The sequence below is a fragment of the Stegostoma tigrinum genome, chromosome 15, assembly GCF_030684315.1.
Source record: "Stegostoma tigrinum isolate sSteTig4 chromosome 15, sSteTig4.hap1, whole genome shotgun sequence".
NCBI lineage: Eukaryota > Metazoa > Chordata > Chondrichthyes > Orectolobiformes > Stegostomatidae > Stegostoma > Stegostoma tigrinum.
In genome coordinates, this window is record NC_081368.1 from 16,158,920 (window position 1) to 16,180,539 (window position 21,620).

The following is a 21,620-nucleotide window of genomic DNA, read 5'->3' on the forward strand; positions in this document are numbered from 1 at the left end:
ATGTTGAGTCTTGCTAAAAGGGTAAAATAATTGCCCAAAGTACATTCCAAGGATATATTTGGTTTTTGGAGGGTTTTTCTGTCACAAGACCTAGCGAGCTTTCTCACCGCATCTTACCAACTCACATCATTAACTACCTATCCCCTCCTATCATGTTCCACTTTTGCAATTCCATTTGCATCTTATTTTGTACCATTCCCAGAAAAAACTTGACACTACCACAATATCCTGGAATTGACTGGCACACCCCTGGTGTTGGTGTCATTTTTAAAAGATAGTTGTGCACCTGGACAGGCACTGTTGGTCCAGAGTTGTCCTGCATCGTACCTAACATTTTCCTTGGACATAGCAGGCAAGGGAAATTTGGTGGCTCACTTTGTAGGCAGGGACCTGGACATTCTGCTGGCTGGGGTGGTGCACAGGAAGGACATCATTTTCCCCCAGCACCAGCAGAACAGATATGAGACCGGATCATGTTAAGCCTGATTTGTATCTGCCACCCGGGTCAGTGCAATGTCGGTTATCTGGAGGAGTGCACATCTCTCCACACCACCACTCTGCATGTACTCTGTGTCACCTACTCACTAAAGACAATGCACCACCCCAACTGCACCAACACTAGTAGCTGTGCCACCAATTTTCATCTCCCTTAATACCTGCCTGTCTCTCATTCCAGAGGTAAAACAGCCTACAGTAGGGAAGAAGGAGTCAAGATGGGTGATGAGTTGACCAAGATTCAGCGCCTCATCCCTTATATGGAAGGTATCCTGACTGTGACTGCCCTGTGATCTAACAGATCATGTTGTGTTTGTGGACTGAACTGGAGGCTGCCCTTGACTTACTGTGCCTGGATGTCTTGACTGAAGAATGCTGACAACCATGGCAAGCTTCCTGGCTTTGTGTCTGCACTAAACTGCTTGGTAAGACAACAGCACTGTGAGCATATATCTCTGGATGAGCGGGCTAAAGCTCAAAACAGGCAAGGCAAAGATTCTGTGAGCATCCAGATTAGCTCAGAATGAATGAGCTCAGTGAGTGAAAGGACAGAGATAGACTCAGGTCCCATCCATAAGTCATGTGCGTAACCCGTCACAAAATGTCTTTGTTGTAGCATGAAAGTAATAGTTGCAATTGCTCACTGAGATGCAGCATTGAAGTGGAGAAGTGCACCATTAGTGAGCGAAGACGTGCCATGAGCGTGCTTAGAGGTGGGCACATGTTGAATGCCAGTGTTCATGGGATATGGAGATCCTTTGGAACGGGTGGTGAACTGTAGTCATCAGGTGCCCACTTTGACTCCCACGTCAAGAATTCTCGATGCCTAGCTTGATTGGCATGTTTGGTAAGATAGAAAACTGAATTATCGATGAGGTGAATTGTGCCATTAATAAGGCACAAGTTATAATCCCCCTTAATTTTTAAATTGCTGTCACTTGGGCAAATGCACAAAAGATGCAGCAAGTTGCTCCAGACATCAAGCTAGGTCTCACCAAACTTCTTGTGTGATTTTTCTACAAATCTTGCCATAGCACATCTCGTTCAGGCCCCACAATGTTCTGCTGAGCAACCTTTATTTTTATTTTAGATTACAGACCAAAATGGAAAAGGATTGCTTTAAACCAAGGCCTTCAAAAACCTGCGTGTCACAATTCTCTCCATCCCTGCACACCCTTTAAAGTTGCATCTCAAAATACTTGACTGTTATTTGTAATTTGAAGTTTTCACTGGCTTGCCTGGAAGCTGAGATGTGTCATTTGAAGGCAGTGGGAGGATAGGTACGTAAATTGATTTTGGGAGATGGAAATATGCAGTGATTATGAACTTTAAAAAGAGAGAGATGATCTTTGAGACCTTACATGTTCTTTTGTAAGATCCTTCTCTCCATGCCTCATTCTGTTTGTTCTGATTTGCACCTGTGAACTGATTGAGTGAGTCACCAAATAAGTTTGCTGCACTGATTGCTACCTTGAGGACATCAACATCTACTCACCCTGTCTGTTGGGCAGTAAATATTAAGTATCTATTGACGTGTTGCATTATTGTTTCTTGGTTTGGCAATGCTTCAGTTTTAGAATTTTATTCTCACTCTTGTCTCTCAGTCTTTCTGTGGTCCTTGCGGTGGTCTATAACATGCCCAGCCCTGCAATTCTCATCCTGGTATTCAAATATTCAAATCTCTTCATGGCATCATCTCTCCTTATCTCTGTCATTCATAGCAGCTCCATGGTTCTCATCCTGATGTTCATATCTCTTGACAACATTCTTCCTACACCATTTCTGCAAACCCTTACAGCCAGTTTCTGCAAAATTTCAACTATGGCGTCTTTCACATCTCCAGTTTCGTATGGTCTACCACTGGCAGCTGTGTTTTCAGCCAATGGCAACCAAGCCCTTTAATTCATCTCTAAATGTCTCCTCCTTTATGACGTTCCCCAAGCCCACCTCTCTATATAAACATTTCTATTGATATCTCCTGTTAGAACCCTGTCACATTTTGTTTGATAATGCTGCCATATCGATGTCATTTCCTTCGCAACATAGAATTAGGAAGAGGCTATTCCATGTGCCAAGACTGTTCCAACATTATATTAGATGTTGGCTGATCTATATCCAAATGCTGAGTAATTTAGTTATGTAATTAGCCATAGTTCACGAGGGACAACAGATATCAGTTAGATAGAGAAGACAGAATATATGGTCTGGCAGGCAGGCATTAATGACATTTCACAGTTTTTAGAAGGATCGAATCTATTCCATTTGTGCTTTCCTGCAGTCTAATCATCCAGCCAACTAGTGAGCCCACACCCAAATTCAACTTTATTCACCAACTTTGCTCTATCTTGCTAGATGCCCTTAACAAGAAAGCCTTAAAGATCTTAGTCAAGAAAGCTATAATTGACCCCACAGCTTTAGCATTTTGCAGGAGTTGATTTATATCAATTTCTCATCTTGGTGACATGTTTCACACTATCCATTTTTGGCAATTAAAACAGAATCAAGGAAGTAGCTTGCAGAAGATTAGCGTTGTGGTAAGCCTCAATTGTATGCATGGTGAAAATGAGTGGACCACTGAAGTCCCCGCTTATCAATTGCATCTTTCACAACATGAATCACGGTTTCCCCACATGTAGGCACTAATTCTTTCAAATCACTTTTCCAAATGATACCACTTAAATTGGAGATTTAACACAAATGGGGACGAGGAAAAGCTATTAAAAATCATTGTAAACCTTGTAAGGTGGGGTAAAAATCCCCATCAGTTTATGGATAGACCCAGGACTAAAATCCTCTGAAGACTTAAATTTGTGGAAGTTATATGGGACTAAAATTCGCTGAAATTTTGTACTCCAGAAACCATGGGCCTCAACCAAAGCAGGAGAAGGCTAGTTGGGACACACTGGGTAATATGCAAGTCCAGGAACAAAAACAGAAGTTGCTGGAAAAGCTCAGCAGGTCTGGCAGTATCTATGAAGGAATAAATAGGAGTTAACGTTTCAGGTCCGGTGACCCTTCCTCAGACCTTTCTGTCTTTTCCTTCACAGATGCTGCCAGACCGGCTGAGCTTTTCCAGCAACTTTGTGTTTGTTCCTGATATACAGCATCCGAAGTTCTGGAAGCCAGACTGTAGGAAACAAACAACTTCAGACCTTCTGGAACCTACAGAGGTACAAAGCCATTCGATTTCCAACCAGTGCTCGGGCACAGAAATATCAAACATTCGACACCACTGTGTTACATGTAAACGTCTTTCACCTTTGGATGTAAGAACATTTACACTACTATTCCAAACTTAATGAGTACCTATCCAAGGGAAATACTGAACATTCCAACCATCAAAATCATTTACCCTAATCAAAAAGCCGTTCACACCACCATCAGGAAGCTCATTTAGCTTTGAGAGAAGGAACAATAGCTTGGCAGCTGAAACTAGATTTGGCGGGAGATAAGGGGCCCTGCAGCTGAGCATAACTGGGGGCCTGATCCCAGCAGTATGGCACTGTGATACTGCAATGTGCCCCCACTCCAACGAGGTGTGTGCAGTGAGGTGAACTCTTCGTGCGCCTGGTGTGACTGCTTCGTGAGAGGAATTCAAAAATCGGAACAAGATGCAGGCACCATACGCTAAGGAGTCCTTGAGACAAAGCTGCAAGAAAGGGAAAGGAGATCGGTCAGACTTACCAATCAAGAGAAAAACTCTCGCAGACCCCTGCAAGCCAAGGACACCGCGAACCCTCCACACCGAGAGCAACCCTTGCAACCATCCAATCAACCACGAACCTCCATTTGACATCTGGAGGTGACCAAAAGCATCCAGAGCCATAACACACTGACTGAGGCAAACAGCAACATCCTTCACCATCTAAGAAAACAACCTACTCGCCTGGACCACCAAGAAAAGAAAGAAACCCAAGAAAGAAACCTGTCAGATCCAATGCACCTAATCCCATCAGCGAACACCAACAAAGTGACAGTTATCAGCACTCGCAGCCCTCCACGGAATCCCAGCTATGGCAAGAGACTACGAACGAAATCGCTTTGCACTCTGGGGCGAAACCGTCTAACCCAGCTTGGCTAGTCTAAGACAGGGGAAGATGAGTTTTGGGACAAACGGTGTAGGGCATCCCTAAGGGAGGGAAATAGGGAGGACTACGAGTTCGCAAGATCTCTCTCTCTCTGTCTCTCTCTCTCTCTCACCCCTCTCTCCCCCTCTCTCGCGCTCTCTCTCAACAACGACTCACTAACAATTAAATGCACTGTATCGAGTCTTGGCTGCGAGGCTTAACTGGGAGACAGGTCTTAGTCAGTAAGAGTCGGGTTTGATATTTACTTTCCAGTTTTGCTGTGAATATATTTGAGTTGCTTGCTTTTCAATAATTTCAATAAGAAATTTTCTTTGCCTCTGAAGCATCTGCCTCCTGTGTTTACCACCACACCACATTCCACTGTATAAGCCCCATGTCAGAACCAGGCAGCACTCCCTACAACTTCTTTAATGGAGTTCTGCATGGTACATCGTGTCAAAACAGTTGATGGGTAGAAAATTTTGCATTGCCATCGACAATTATTTTCATGTTCCTTCAAAATCATGCTCTAGATCAGAAATTGATTCTCTGAATGCACTGACTGGAAACCCAAACTGACTTTTAAAAAAAAATGAAAGTGATATTGCATTGATTTGTGATGGCTGTCAAAGATGGTTGCAAATCTGCATCACGGTACTTTGTATATTCCAACAGCTATTGGAATGAAGGTAACCTAGTCCTGCAAAGCCGCACCTGGAACAATGACTTTGAAAGCTGGAGAACGTAGACTCTGCTATGCAAATGCATATCACCTGGGTACTGAACTGGATGGAGACAAACCATTAAACATAACCATTTGGACAATGGGACCTTGGCTGATAGAGGAATTCCCAGTCAGAACTGAATGACATTACCATTGGAATAGACTAGTCATGATTTGGATCACTTAGAGAGAGATCATGTAAAAAACCAGCCCTTTGTGTGTTATAAGCAATATATTTCTCTCCTGAATATAGGAAGTGACTGAGGTGATGAAGAACAAGGCCCTAACCCTATTAGTTTTACAGGACTCCATATTACTTACTCTATCCTTCCCACTCAATAACATGTATATATGTGTGTGAACTTTGAGTATATATATGAAAGTTGATGCGTTTTTAAAATTATTATTTTACTTTGGTTAAGTACAGTGTTCAAGAAACCCTATCAGATTGTGTCTAACTTATGATCACAGCACATAAGTAATTAACTGCTTATTGAAAAACAGACATACCTGTTGCGGTCAAATGAGGAAAGGGAAGAGAAGGGAAAGAGGATAGACATTTGACCTTACCCTGCAAGCTCCTATACCCCATCTCGTTTGGTCATGATCAAGCTCAGCCTGCAGTACACTTAGAGCACTCTGCACTCTGGGGAAATCAGAAGCTCAAAATATACATGAACATAATACTGCAGATAGGTGGTGCCATATTCTTATTCTCATAATGTTGCAGGATTTGCGCCATTAGAGCAGATCATTTGCCTCTAGCTAAAACACTTTGATCTTTGGCTTTTGGTTATGTTATATATTGTCCAAGAGCTTCACTGAGCAGTGCCATGCAATGAAACTCTAGAAAATATCATGAAGGAAAATCTGCTCATCAGGTAAACACCATTAACCAGTCAGTCTTTGGCTCCCTGGATGGCTGTGTAGGAGATTGCATATGTCAGAAAAAATAAATTAGAGCACTCACTTAAAAGGAGCTAAGGCACAAATCTACTCCAACAGGACAGGGGTGATAGAGAATATCTTTTGGCACAGATCCAGGCCCATACACGTCGTTGGAACAGAAGCCTAGTTTGGAAAATGTGTCCTCTTGAACAATTAACAAAAGTTTAAAATACACTACAAAACTAGTCAATCACCAAAGATGACCCTCAGTTTATTGTATTTTTGTCATTTCTGCATATTTTTCAAAACACACTTTAAAACAATTAATGCCCTCTTGTTTAAAACAAGATGGACAAACATCAAACCCTCAGAAATATTCCCTAATTGGGTGATACTGCACAAACTAACCTACTGCGCAGTGCTAAGCCAATAATTTCACTTAATATTAAAGACAAATCTGATAAACTTTGTTTAACTTGACCTTTTCTTGCTCTTTCTCTTTGATTCATTCACAGGATGTGGGTGTCATTGGCTGGGTCTACATTTTGCCCATCCCTAATTGCCCTGCAGAGCTTGGTGGTGAGCTCCTTCTTGAATCACTGTGGTCCGTATGACTTTGGTATGCCCCCATTTCTGTTAGGAAGGGAGTTCCAAGATTCACACTGCAAGTGGCAGGCAATGATTATCTTCAAGGGGAGATTCCAACCATCACCCATTGATATTAAATGGCATTACCAGTGCTAAATCCCCCATTATGAAAAGTATGAGTGCTCCCACAGCCTGAGATTGAACTGGACCAACCATATTAATATTGTGGCAACAATATAACTCACCTTGTGACTCAGAAAAGCTTGTCCACCATTTATAAGACATGTCAGGAGTGTGATGGAACACACTTCACTTGGCTGAATGGGTATAACTCCAACCACACTTAACAAGCTCAAAATTGAGGACAAAGCAGTTTGCTTGATTGACAACCCATCCACCATCCTCAACATTCACTTCCTCCACCACCACTGCACAGTGGCAGCAACTATGTACATTCATCACCACCTTTTCCAGGGAAATTAGGGATGGTCAACAAATACTGGCATAACCAGCAATGTGCACATCTCAACAATGTATTCAAAAATACTCAATGATTACAAAGAGAGATACATCATCTCCATCAGCTGTACCTTGACTCAAAGATGACTTATTCTCAAGGTTCTGAGTTTCTTCCATGTGACTGAGCAGGCTGATTTACAAACTGTGGATTTTGGACACATGGGGCAGGGTATCCCATGAAGTAGTGAGATCCAGAGTAAAGACTGCTTACTCAGCTTTCCTTCCCTAGTACTACCATGCTTCTTCATTGAGATATTGTTACTTAAAGTGTGGTGCCACCTGATGGACAACTTGTTGCCATTTTCAACACTTGGTAGCAAGCTCCTCCTCATCATTAATGTTAATGCACAGTTTATGGGCAGCTTCAGAGTGGAGGTTTAGTTTTGCCAACTTTCACAGACAGTCTGAATTTCTTGGATGAAAAATTGAAGATTGAGTTGAAAATTTGGTGCAGAGTGAGCAACAACATTGCAATTATCCATTAACTTTAAATCATGTATGTCTCCATGTATATTTCTCTCTCTATCTCTGCCCTTCACTCTATGTCTCGTTCCTCTATCAGTTTATCTTTGCAACTCTCTATATATGTCTTTATCTTTGTATCCCTTTATGTAAATTTGTATCTGTTTTGCCTGAATATCCTTATTTGTAACTGCTGTGCGTACATCTCTGTATCTGAATACTTCTGTATCTCTCTCACTATATATTGATATTTTTGACTCTATTTGGATATCTTTGTGCTTTTTTCTGTAACTGTCTCTTTGTAACTGTGCATCCTTCTGTAAATGCACTGTATATATCTGTATTTCTCTATTTGTACATCTTTTACCTCTCTCTTTCACCTTATCTCTATCAGTATACTTTGTATTTCTCTATATCTCTATCTTGAGCTGTCTCTATATCGCTATCTCTGGTGCTGTTTACGTAGATATCTATCTCTGTCTCTGGATATCTGTCTATATCTCTTTGTGTATCTTTCCTTATATCTTCTTTACGCATGTATTACATGTGTGCATATGCAATTCTGAACCTCTGAATATATTTGAATATTGCTGTATTTATGTGTATCTCTACATCTGAATCTGTGTCTTTTATATCTCCATGTGTCTGCATATCTCAGCCTATATCTCTAGCTCACTCTGCATCTTTCGTTCTTTGGACCTCTGACTTTGTATCTCCTTCTGTATAACTCTGTACATATATGCATCTTTCTGTTTCTCTATCTCTTTATATGTATCACTCTGTATGTCTGTGTAAATCTCCTTCATGATATGGATCTGTAACTCTATCTGTCTGTATACATATAATATATTCTTGTATGTCTCTCCTTTTGTGTATACCAGAATCTTTCTGTCTCTGGATCTCACTTCTAGAATGCCCTTGACTCTCTGTATAGTATTCTATATATTTCCTCTCAGTATATATCCGTATTTCTATATCTCCTTATATATCTCTCTCTATATATACTTGCTGTTCTGTATATGTCTGTATTCTTGATGTCTGGATCTCTCTGTATCACCTTCTCTGTGTATACCTCCATCTCTGTATATGTCTGCATCTCTCTGCCTCTGGCTGTTTGTGTATATATCTCTGTGTGTCTCCCTTTCTGTGTTTTTGCATCTCCCTGTGTCTGGATCTCTCTCCCTCTCTGTATGTCACCATGTTTCTCTCTCTCTTTTTCTCTCTCTCTCTCTCTCTCTCACACACGCACACACACACGCACGCACGTCTGGATTTTGATCTTTTTGTACATCTCCCACTCCTGTATGTATTTTCCCCAACATATCTCCCCCCCTTGTATATATTTGTACCTGCCTGTCACTCGATATCTCCCTTTCTTTATATATAACCCCCTTGTATATATCTATATCTGTCTCTAGACCCTGGCTTTGTGTTTATCTCCCACTCTATATGACTGTATCTCCCTCTCTGCAAATATCTATATATCTGTACCTGGCTCTAGATTTCTCTCTCCTTGTATATATCTTCCACTGAATTTAGAAGATATTTCTGTATCTCCCTCTCTGTGTATATCTGTATAAACCTGTGTCTATCTGTCTCTAGATTGCTCCCTCTCCTTTCTCTTTATATATCTCCCTCTCTGTATATATTTGTCTCTAGATCTTGCCCTTTCTATGTATATATGTCCCTCTGGATGTGAGCTTGCTCGCTGAGCTGGAAGGTTAGTTTTCAGACGTTTCGTCACCATTCTAGGTAACATCATCAGTGAGCCTCCGATGAAGCGTTGGTGTTATGTCCCGCTTTCTATTTATCTGTTTAGATAAATAAGTAAATAAATAAACAGATAAATATAAAGCGGGACATGACACCAGCGCTTCGTCGGAGGCTCACTGATGATGTTGCCTAGAATGGTGACGAAACGTCTAAAAACTAACCTTCCAGCTCAGTGAGCAAACTCACATCCAGAACCTCAACCTGAGCTACAAATCTTCTTAATATGTCCCTCTGTGTATGACTGTATCTTCTCTGTGTGTATCTGTCTCTAGATCTTTCTCTCTAAATATGTCTGTACCTCTCTCTGTATATACATCTTCCTCTCTGTGTATATCTGTATATATCTCCAGTACTCTGTATATGTATGTATCTGCCTGTCTCTAGATTCCTCCCTCAGTATATGCCTATATCTCCCTCCCTGTCTATATTTGTATCTATCTACAGTTCTGCTTCTCTCTTTGTATGCATCCCCCTTTGTATATGTCTGTATCCATCTTTGGTTCTCCCGCTCTTTGTATGTATCTCCTCTGTGTATGTCTGTATCTCCCTTTGTGTATATCTGTGTCTATCTCCAGTTCTCTCTCTGTATATATTACCTTCTCTATATGTTTGTGTGTTCCTCTGTATGTATATCTGTATCTCTCTCGAAGTCTCTCTGCCCCCTTTGTATTTACTGCCCTGTAAGTCTGTAACTCCCTCACTGTGTATATATCTGTAACCATGTCTGAGTCTCACTGTCTCATTCTGTATATGTATCACCCTATCTATGTGTATATCCTAGTTTATCTCCAGGTGTCTTTCTCCCTCACTGTATATATCCTCTTATGTGTATATCTGTATCTCCGTTTCTGTGTATATCTATCTATCTCTTGCAAGGTCTCTCTCTTCCTCCCAAATATATGCCCCCCAGTGTGTATATGCTGTGTGGTGTCTGGGGTAGGGGGTGGGGTAGGCCTGATCCACCTCAGCTGCGCCCTCTGCAGTCCCCGGGCGGCGTAGCGGGGAGCTCAGGCTCTTTCTTCTTTTCTTCTGCTCGCTTGTCAAGGCCCAGGAGGAACCGTGAGTACAGTCAGAGAGAAAAATAACAAATTAAATTACCAGGAACTTCCTGTCGTCGTTTGTGAGATTGTAAACGGTTTTACAACACCAGAGCTGAGGCGAGGGAGGGAGAATAAAGTAGCTTTAGTTAGGAAATCGGCGCGACGTCGCCACCTTTAATGAACCAGGAAGAGGAAAGCCTGACACTCTTGTCATTATTTGCTTCTTGGCGTTTTATAAACATATCTAAATATTTGTTTTCTGAGGTGATATGTTTGTGGACGGGATAATCTCTCATTTCTGTTCCTTTCCCTTCCTCCCCGGATGGGGAGCTATATCGTCAGATGAATGCTTGTTTCCCTCTTTTAAAAAAATCATTGGTGAGTCTGTAGGTAGACAGCATAAGAAGTAAAAAAAAAGCCAAGAGTTAAAAAAAATACAGCACCAGACTCCCCTTTATGTTTATATGATTATATCATGTTGATAAATGTTAGTGGGATGTTTCCATGCAGGCCTCTCTAGGCCTTAACTCTGAAAGGCACAACTGTCCTGTGGGCGTTTAAAATACTTAGTACCAATACGGGCATGCAGTTTTGGGTGGTTCGTTTATTGCACAGTTTTGATTTTCTTTATTCGTGACTCTGTTCCTTAATGGCTAGCGTAGGGAAAAAAAGGAACCCTAGTGACAGCAGGATGAATGTTATCTTCAGATACATGATTCCTGAAGCGTGGCAGAAGTATACTTGATGTGCTTGCGGAATGCCAATTGCATTTCGGGGTATTGTTTGCTGTCTAGATTTGTACATTTTGCTTTTTTTGGTTGCAAAACTTTTTGAGAAAGTGTCCTAAAATGTCACTTTCTGGAAACACGCAGAATCCTACTTAATTTTTATCCTGTTTATTTTAGTTGGAATGAATTTTGTTTTCACATAGATCGCTGCCAAACCATACCATAAAATTATATCAGAGTCAAAGCATTTACAGTGGAACAAGATGTAATCTGAATTTAAGCATTCACAAAAATTAGTTTCTGATCCATATTGTGCTAATGTATTATTTTACATATGCCAATTGCTGTAACTTTGAGGATGCCTTTCTCATCATTCTTTTTGTATGTATGTTCCACGCCCACTTCCCTGATGGCGGACCATTTTAAGGCAGGGAGTTCTTCATAAGTACCATGCCCATTTTTCATTTCTGTGGGACAAGCCTGTTAGTTTGTGTTCTTCCCAATAGCTTGGGTATCAGTAAAACCTGGTTTATGTCATTAAAACCTGGTTTAGGTTGGAGTAAATTGAGAGCTGGAGAGAGAAAGTAGTTTACATGTTTCTTCACACATCCATGGTCGTTTGGTCAAGTTGAGTGATAGATACAAGAGTAAATGATTTAAGTTTATTATTTATTTAAATAAGCTACAAATGTGTAGCATTAATGTCGCTGTAGTATGAAAGTTAAATATAGGTTTCCTGCAGAGCCTGCCCTTACTACAATCTCAGTATACAAATGTTAAGTGACCTCTTACTAAATTATTGCAAAAAATGGAGATCTGGAATGGGCCTGGCGACCTTTACTGTCAAGAGTTGAATAACCGGTCAGCACTTTATCACATTTTATTTTAACCATGGATGGACAAGAAGATCAAACTGCAAAGGAGCCAGTGTGCCTTTTCCAGTTTGTAGATCGAGGGTGTTGAGCCCCACAACTTCCTGAAAGAAATAGCACTTTGAAGTAACCTAGCAGCTTACGCGCAGCGTTAAGTGGAGTAAAGGAGAGGCTAGGTGAAAGGGAAGGTAAGAAGGAGGGTACAGAAATGGCAAGTGAGGGGGCATTATCTTTTGTATGGTAGTTGAACTTAGTGATTATTTGGATATGGATACTGGTGAAATTTGAGTTAAATAAAATCCCAAATTAAAACCAACCTCATAGTAACAGTTAACCATTGTCATAAAAAATCCCACCTGTTTCACTAATATCTTTTTGTGAGGAAAATCTACCATTCTCACCTGGCCTAGCCTACATGTGACTCCAGGCCCATAATTAACTGTCCTGTAAAATGGTCTGGCAACCCACTCGGTTGTTTCTAATTACAACAAGGTCTGCTAAAAGTTTTGAAATTGGACCAACTACCACCTTCTCCTGATATTGACCAAGGCACTGAACATGACAACAACATACTGTCCTATTAACCCCGTAACATCCTACTTACAAACTTCTAGGAGCTTGTGCCAAAATTAGGAGATCACATCTTACAGATAACGTCCTAGACATCACAGTCTGTGAGTCTGACCTCTTTCGCCAACAGGACAGACCCAGCAGGGGTGACGAAGCCATGGAAAACAATCATGTGGGAGTTGCTTGCAAAGTACTAGACAGTGACTCCAGAGCCCATGAACTGTTTAGGTGTCAGATGAAACAAGGACACCTGCTGGTCATCACCAACCCCAACCCCTGCCCTCAGCTGATGAATCAGTATCATAAGACCAAAATTAGGCTATTCAGCCTATCAGGTCTGTTCCACCTTTCGATCAGAGCTGATGGTTTTCAACCCCAATCTCCTGCCTTCTCCCTGTAACCTTTGACCTCTTATTAATCAAGGATCTGTCTCTCTCTGTCTTAAATATGCTTAGTGACTGGCCTCCATAGTCTTCTGTGGCAATTAGTTGCACAGAATCACCAGCTTCTGACTGAAGAAATTCCTCATCATCTCAATTCTAAACAGTCATCCCTTCACTCTGTGCCCTTGTGTTCTAGTCTGTCCTACTAGTGAAAACATCTTCTCCACTTCCACTCTATCCAGACCTCTTAGTGTTTTGTAAATTTCAATGTGATCATCCCTCATCCTCCTAAACTCCATTGAACACTTAGTAGAGTACTCAACCGCTCTTCATATGACAAGCCATTCTTTCTGAGATCATTCTTGTAAACCTCCTCTGGCCCCCCTTCAAGGCCAACGTGTCCTTCCTTAGATATGAGGTTAAGTCTGCTCACAATATTCCAATTGTGAACTGATCAGAGCTTCAGCAGTACATCCCTATTCTTATATTCTAGCCCTCTCAAAATGAATACTAACGTTGTATTTACCGTCTTCAAGGCCAACTGAACCTTCATTTTAACCTTAGGAGAATCCTGAGCACAGACTTCTAAATTGCTTTGTGCTTTAGATTTCCAAAGTTTTTCCCCATTTAAAAATATTTCTTACAGAGGCTGTTCTTCCTACCAATGTGCATAATGTCGCACATTACCATGCTATTCCATCTACCACTTCTTTACCCGCTCTCCTAGCCTGTCCAAGTTCTTCTGCAGCCTCCCTGCCTCCTCAACACTACCTGTTCCACCTACCTTGTATCATCTGCAAACTTAGCAACAAGGCCTCAGTTCGTTTGTCCAGATTGTTAATGTGTAACATGAATAGTTGTGGACCAAACTGACCTCTGTGGAACTCCACTAGCCATGGGCTGCCATCGTGAAGAAGTGACTGTTCATCCTCACTCTCTGCCTTTTGTCCGTCACCCAATCCTCTATCTATGCCAGTACTTTGTCCCTAATACCACGGGCTGTCTTATTTAACCTCCTGTGTGGCACCTTGTAAAGGCCTTCCGGAAATCTAAACAAATCACATCCACTCACTCTCCTTTGCCTAGTTTGCTCATTATCGCATTGAAAAATTCGATCAGATTTGCCAGGCATGACCTCTCATTGATGAAACCATATTGACTATTCCCTATTTTATCATGCACTTCCTTTACTTTGCAATCTCATCCTTATTAATAGACTCTAAAATTTCTAAGTAAGCCAAGTAACGTGAGTAATATGCAATCCCACAATCAATGGATCAGATCTAGGTTCTACAGGCCTACCATGTCTGGTTGAGAATGATGTTGAACAATTAAGCAACACACTGGAAGAGGAGACACTTCAAATATCCTCATACTGAATGATGGGGGAGCTAAGGACATCAGTGCAAATGAGAAGGCTGAAGCATTTGCATGCTTCTTCAGTCAGAAGTGCTGAGTGGACGATCATCTTGACATCCTCCTGAGGCCCTCACCATCGTAGATGCCATGCTTGAGCCAATTTCATTCAGTTCACTTGGTATTAAGAAATGGCTGAAATCACTGGATATAGAGTCTATGGGCCCTGACAATATTTTGGCAATTATACTGAAGACTTTAGGTCCAGAACTAGTCACACCCCTAGCCAAGCTGTTCCAGTTCAGTTTGAACATTGGCATCTACCCAGCAATGTGAAAGATTGACCAGATATGTTCTGTCCATTTAAAAAAAAGGACAAATCTCACCTGGCAAATATCATCCCATTCATTTATCTTGATCATTAGCAAAGCAGTGAAAACTTTAATTAACTAAATGTCAATTGACATTTAGTCAGTAATAATCTACTGATCAATGTTCAGTTTGGGTAATGCGAGACCGACTTACCTCTTGACCTAGAAAAAACTTGAGGAAGTGTACTTGACATCAGCTTGACTCAGCAGCTGACTGAATGTGGCAACAACCAGCCTTAGCAAGATTGGAGAAGTGGGAATCAAGGAAAAAAAACACTGCTGTTTGAAGTTATACTCACACAAAGAAAGATGATTATGGTTGTTGGATCATTTATCTCAGTCTCGAGGGGTCACTCAGAGTAGTGTCCTTGGCTCAACCGTCTTCAGCTGAATTATCAATGATCTTTGCTCCTTAAGGTCAAAAGTGAGGATGTTCGCTGATGGTTGCCATTTGTGACTCCTCAGACACTGAAGCAGTGCATGTTCCAGTGCAATTTGAACCTGAAACTATATAGCCATTTCTTCACTGTTGCTGAATCAAAATCCTGACAGTCCCTTCCTAACAGCATTGTGGGTCTTTCTACACCCCATAGACTGCAGCAGTTCAAGAAGGCAGTTCACCATCACCTTCTCCAGGGCAATTAGAAATGAGCAGGCAACAACAACGTCTCATGAATGAACTGTTTAAAAAAATCCACTGGAATATCATCAAATGCTTATATTGTTTGAATATTGCTGTACGATCTTTTCCCAGTAATATACAGAATGTGGCTCTAAAGTAGAACCACAACCGTTGAACTTTCAATGCTCTAAAGAATGAATTTTATAAATCCATCTTATTGTTTTGTTAGATAGTCTTGCAGCTGACACATCATACCAAATCTTGAAGTTCATCCATTCACTTAATTAGTAATAGTACAATTTTAAGTGGGTTTGAGCTACAGTTGTGTTTTAATAAGACAGCTATCATATTTTGTTTACTGTTGAAAGCAGCTGGTGAGAATTGATACTCGCATGTGACTGTATTACTCTGATGTTTACGCATTATTAGTCATGTTAACACCTGTGAGGTATGGGCTAGTAAGCATAGATATATTATTGTTTATTTTTAATTCCTTTATAAATCAACCTTTTTTACACTGAACAGTAAATTTACACTGATTTACACCTCAAAAGGAAGCCCTTGTTGGTTCAACTGGAGCAAACTGACGTGTAAATAGACTACAGTGTGGTGATCCAAATCAGTGTATGCCCCAGATCAATTGCTTTGTCTTGTTTCACACCAACACTTGTTTATTACAGGTTTAAAAAGTCAGTCTTCATCTATTAATTTATCAATTAATTATTTTTATAATATGCATGGCTAATGTACTGCTTTGTCTCTGCTAACAACAGGGCAGTTCCATTAAATTATGGGGGATAACTGGACCTTGTGGACAGAATTGAGTGAAAGTTAGATAGCAGCAGAGTCGTCTTCCGCATCATATTTTATAATATGATGAACCCTTTTTTAATAAAAGCACTGAGATCAGTTTTGACTTGCAGGTACTTTCACATTGATTGAATCCATGCTTAATGTTGAATTTGAATGACATAATTGAACATCATATTAAATGTCAGTGTGGAGCTGCAATAATGATACTGTACATTCTCAAAAGGATACCAATAGCAGGTATTAGTTTGCAAATGTAAAGGAAAGTTAAAATGAAGCAAAAACAAAGGCTGATGGTAGGTAGCCAGCTGTTGGTCAGAGCACTGAGAGGGACTGGTCCAATAGTGAGAGTCCAGATTCGAGGTGATTCAGCTTCAAGTCTGCTGGGTTATAGTGGTATGTGTCCAAATTTGTGCTGGTGGGAAGCCAAACCTTGCACTGAATTTTGTTTATGCCAGCACCAATTTGGAATACAGCAGCATTCATTAGTAATGTGCTCCACGTATGCCAGTAAAGATTTGGAGCACATAACATGGAGGAGAAGTGAGACACGCAACAAGAAGGAAAAGTACAAAATTTATAATATTGGGGTGGATGAGGAGATCATGGGGTGGAGTTAAGGAGCTAAGTGTTTCTTGCAGCTTTTTGCAGCCAGGAGCAAGTTAACAGGGCAAAGTGATTTAGAGAAATGTTCTAAAAGGGATAACTGATTATATAATTAATCTCTGATGATAGATTTTAGGGAGTAGGGAACAAACGAAAAGGGTGGACATGGAAATACAGGTTGGGAATTCAGACGGAGTAAAGTTTTGAAGGATTTGAAAGGAGAAGATGCAGTGATCTTAAAGTAGATTCCCTGTAGCACAGGGAAGTAGTAGATATTCTTATTAAGGGATTGATAATTGAATGAGGAGAAGGGATGGTCATGGATCTTATACTGAAGAAAAAATGGAAATTATGTTTGAGTTTAGCTGCAGTTTTGGAAGAAGGCATATGAAGACAATGTTGAAAAATATTATCCTCATGTAGTAAGACTTGGACAACGTTCGGGTTTAAGATGAATAATGGCAAAAAACGTTCACCTCACACATATTCCATGGAATGACTATGTTCAACAAGAGAGAAGGTAACAATCTCCCCATAACATTAAGTGGGATTAACATTGCTGAATTATCCACCATCAACATCTTGAAATTGCCATTCACCAGAAACTGAACTGGACCAGTCATATAAGTACTGTGGTTGTTGGAGTAGGACAGAGTCTGGGAAATCTGCAGTGAAAAACACCTCTTACCTCCCTAAAACCTACCCACCTTTTGCAAGGCACAAGGCGTGTGATGGAATACTTTTCATTTGTCTGAATTAACGTCGCTCTACCAAAATTCAACAAGATTGGCACCATCCAGAGCAAAACAGCTTGCTTGATTGCCATTCTACCAGCCACTTTACATGCTCATTCCCTCTGTAACTGGCTCACAGTGGCAGTAGTCTGTATTATCTACAAGATGCAAAATGACAATTCACCAAATATTCGTTAGCAGCACCTTTCAAATCCACAGCTTGTACAACCTAAGAGGATGATGGCATGTGGGAACATTGTTAACAGCTACACACTATCTTATCTTGGAACTGTTTGTTTACTGTTGCTGGGTCAAACCCTGGAACTTTATCCCTGACACCACTGTCAACTGGACCGCAGCTGTTCAAGAAGTGACTTCAAAGGGCATCCAGGGAGAGGGAATAAATCCTGATCTGTCCAGCAAGCCCCCATCCTTTGAATGATTGAAAAAAAGGATTAAATCAGCAATAGCGAGTGATAGGAATTTTGGCAGGCATTGTTCAGAAGCTGGAAGACTATGGATTCATTCAAAGGAATGTGGAATGAAAGGTTCAAGTAGACACAGCATGACTTCAAATGTGTGCACCAATAGTGGATGTGAGAACCTAGTATGGAAGGTGGATGCAAGTAATAAACAAAGTAACATGGATGCCCCCAGGGATGTAAGATTGGTTGGATTGTGTTCAATGTTAACCTGATGAAAATATTCACACCTTGATATCAAAGCAATAGAAGATGCAGCGGCAGTGTCAGACATGAAGGTGAAAGAGGGCACATAGAATGTGGGAATTGACTATGTCACTGTAGAATACATAGATGACAGGTACCTAAATTAGCCTGAACATACTGCATGTTTAGAAGATGAAGTTCAGGTGGAGTTCAGACACTGGGCCATGATGCAGTATGAATAACAGAAAAAGAAAAATAGGCTGAATAAATGATACTAATACAGGGGGATCTGCTATAATGTGATAGTTGCGTTCCTGCTATAGAAGTAACGGAGCCAATGGGAAAAGTGGAATTAGCTGCAGACCATTGAAAAAAATCACTCAAAATCACTCAAAAATCACTGAAAAGCCTAATATAAAGGATAGCACAGTTTGAATAAATGTTTAATTCATATTTAATGATGAAATAAAAGTAAATTTTAACACCTTATCTTGAAAAAAAACCACGATAACTTGATAGGGCAGGAGGTTTTGAGGTTGCTCTGTTGCTCACAGGTTGGCAGAGGCTTAAGGTTTAAGTTTCACTGGCATTGGCATCCGGCATCACAGTCATATGATCCTTTGCCACCTTAAAGACTGGAGCATGTGCTTCATTCATAGAAGTGTGGGATCTTGATGGCACTCGCTTCCAGTATAAATGTGTCTCATCCAAATTGAAAACTTGATTTGAATTGTAGCTTTCTTTGTCAATTTTTTTTACTATGGGTGGAGATGCTATTGCATGTTCTGCATCTGTGCTAGCAGCTTTGCCACATGACTTTATGTATTGAAAAGCATAGTAGTTCTGAAAACTAGCCCGCACCAAAGGTGGCCACATCTGTAGGATTTTCAGCTTTACTTTGTTAGATCTTTAAAAATTGATAAGGCATTTCCTTTTATGGCTAGAAGGGTGGTCCCAGATTGCTTTATCGTTTGATCTTCTATCCACACACTTAGAAGTCTTCCATCACCTCAAGTTCCTTTGTCCGTGACTGCTCAGATTTGCTAAAACTCAAAATTGTTCCAGCAAGTGGCTTGCTTTAATCTTTTCTGCATTGCCTCTAATGGTGCATAAGGTAGACTCCTTTATTTCTATTACGTGAATTATATCATGTTCTGTCGTTACACTCAAATCTAGTCTCTCTTCCAGTGTTATAGCCTTTCTTTTATGTTCACCACGCACAATTTTATCACCAGGGTGCTTGCTAGCATTCTTGTCATTTTGTCCATGCATTTTTGTGTGTAACACAGCAGAATTTGCAAAAAAATAGACTCCTGTACCACTCTCGGCGCGATGATCACATGATGCTGGTGTGGAGACTCTTTCAGCACTAACACTGTGCACGCTTAGGACATAGTCTGTGAAACGATCATGTAATGTTGACATGTACTCCTCTACAACCAATGGAATTGCATTATAGCCAACACGAGTTCACGTTTTAGAAATAGCATTCCCTGTTCGTCAGTCGCGTTATAGTCAATTTGTCTTGCCGGAACACATGTTATAGCAGAACCCCGTGTACAGTATGCCATTGTAAAAGCTTGGTATTGAATTAAATATTTGAACTTCATCGTGTTGATGTTGTACAGCTCATTAAAAGTTATTTAATTTGATTATTTAAGAGATACATAGTTACTTGCCCAGTTAATTCTGCTCCAGATCTCCTGTGAGAACTTTACACCAAAATAGATTTCTAATTCTTGCAAGTTGCTGTTGTTATGATCCCATGCTGAAGTTACCTTTGGACAAGTCAGATTTCTGAATTAAATCTGGCTTGACTGATCTTTTACTTAGGTTGCAGTCTTCCACTCAAAATAAATACATGAGGCTGCAGATTTGGTTTTAACAATAAAATAGAAGTTTATAACACAAAAAGAAATAAAAATAAAATGAACAAACACAGCAGTTTGAAAGGTTTCGAAATACATGGCAAAACAAAATTCTCAACTGCCTAATGACATAATTTACTCAAAATCCAGAGAAATACCTTCCCTGGCAAATCTTTATATTTGACTTATCTAATTCTCGATTTTGCTCCCGTGAACTATGAGACTTTTTCCCTGACGGCTTGTAACTGAGAGCCTATACCACCTCAGTCTTTCAATAATCTGCAGAGTTCCAACCAAAGACTCCAGGTCTGAAAGTTTCACAAACTACTGTTTTTCATTGAGGTAACCCATTTCTTTAACTGCTCTGAAAAACCCCCTTTTCTCGGTAATAAAATGTGAGGCTGGATGAACACAGCAGGCCAAGCAGCATCTCAGGAGCTCCTGAGATGCTGCTTGGCCTGCTGTGTTCATCCAGCCTCACATTTTATTATCTTGGATTCTCCAGCATCTGCAGTTCCCATTACCCCTTTTCTCGGATTTGCTATACTTGCTTTTGACCTCAGCCAGGTCTTTTTCTGCTCAAAAGCTTTTGAGCTATATTTAAAAATAAACTTGCTTTTCCTAGCTTCCCTTAAGCTAATGGCTTAATGTTTGTCTGGTCATAAATCCCCACAAGTATGAGCAAAGTTTCATTAACACCCCAGGAAGTAAGATGTTAATGGGTTAACATCCCATGAATTTTTACGCTCCTTATGTCCTTATACAGAGGTATGTGAATACTGTCTCAACTTCCTGTCCGAATAGGATTGGGTGTGAAACGTCTGTGGGGATGTGAAACATCTGTAAACACAAAAAGTATTAAATTCTGTAATCTTTATGGCTGTACTCACACTGGCGTCTACCCCTGTTCCTGCTGAAATGGTCAGATCAGTGACCTTTGATCAAGCCAGGCAGTTGTCACCACTTGAAATCGCATCCTATCGCTATTACACACTTGGTGACGATCAAAGTTGTATCATTTTCTCGTTATAGCATCGTGACCACATATTCGTGATGTTTCAGAAGTCGTAATTGCTTTATGTATCCGCCAATTCCAAGGGTATAAAAGCAGGGACTGCCCCCTGTTTGGGGAGAATCGCTCACAATACTCAGCACTGTGTGCCGGGTCGCATACAGCGATCCTTCGCAGCTTGTACTTTCTTAAATAATAAAGGATTGTGTTTTTGTAACCAGGTCAGTGTTTTGCTCTTGCATCAAGTCCGTGAACCTAACAGAAGCACATACTGATTTAAAATCATGGTTCTAGTATTATTCATTTTCAACCCTTTCGCAGAAATAAACAACACCGAGAAGTCACTAATTTAAAATTGAAACATTTAAAAAAAATTGTATTGATAATCACAAAACTTTCATCATACTATGCAAAAGCTGGTGATCTGTGGGCAGGTGGATTAATAGAGAATGACTGATGCTGCT

General features: G+C 40.5%; 1 protein-coding gene across 3 annotated transcripts in view; it reads left to right on the top strand.

The window, feature by feature from the left end:
* zbtb33 (zinc finger and BTB domain containing 33) overlaps nucleotides 1-21,620 on the top strand; it is a 52,038-nt gene that overhangs the window by 2,907 nt on the left and 27,511 nt on the right. Inside the window, exon 2 of one of the 3 annotated variants that reach the window (XM_048544204.2) lies at nucleotides 677-920. The exons of 1 other annotated variant lie outside the window; for it this stretch is intronic. The gene's annotated coding sequence lies outside the window, so the exon portion shown is untranslated. Of the gene's footprint in view, nucleotides 1-676; nucleotides 921-10,502; nucleotides 10,576-21,620 lie in introns of those variants that run through there. One more of the 3 variants, XM_048544202.2, reaches the window with a different exon arrangement.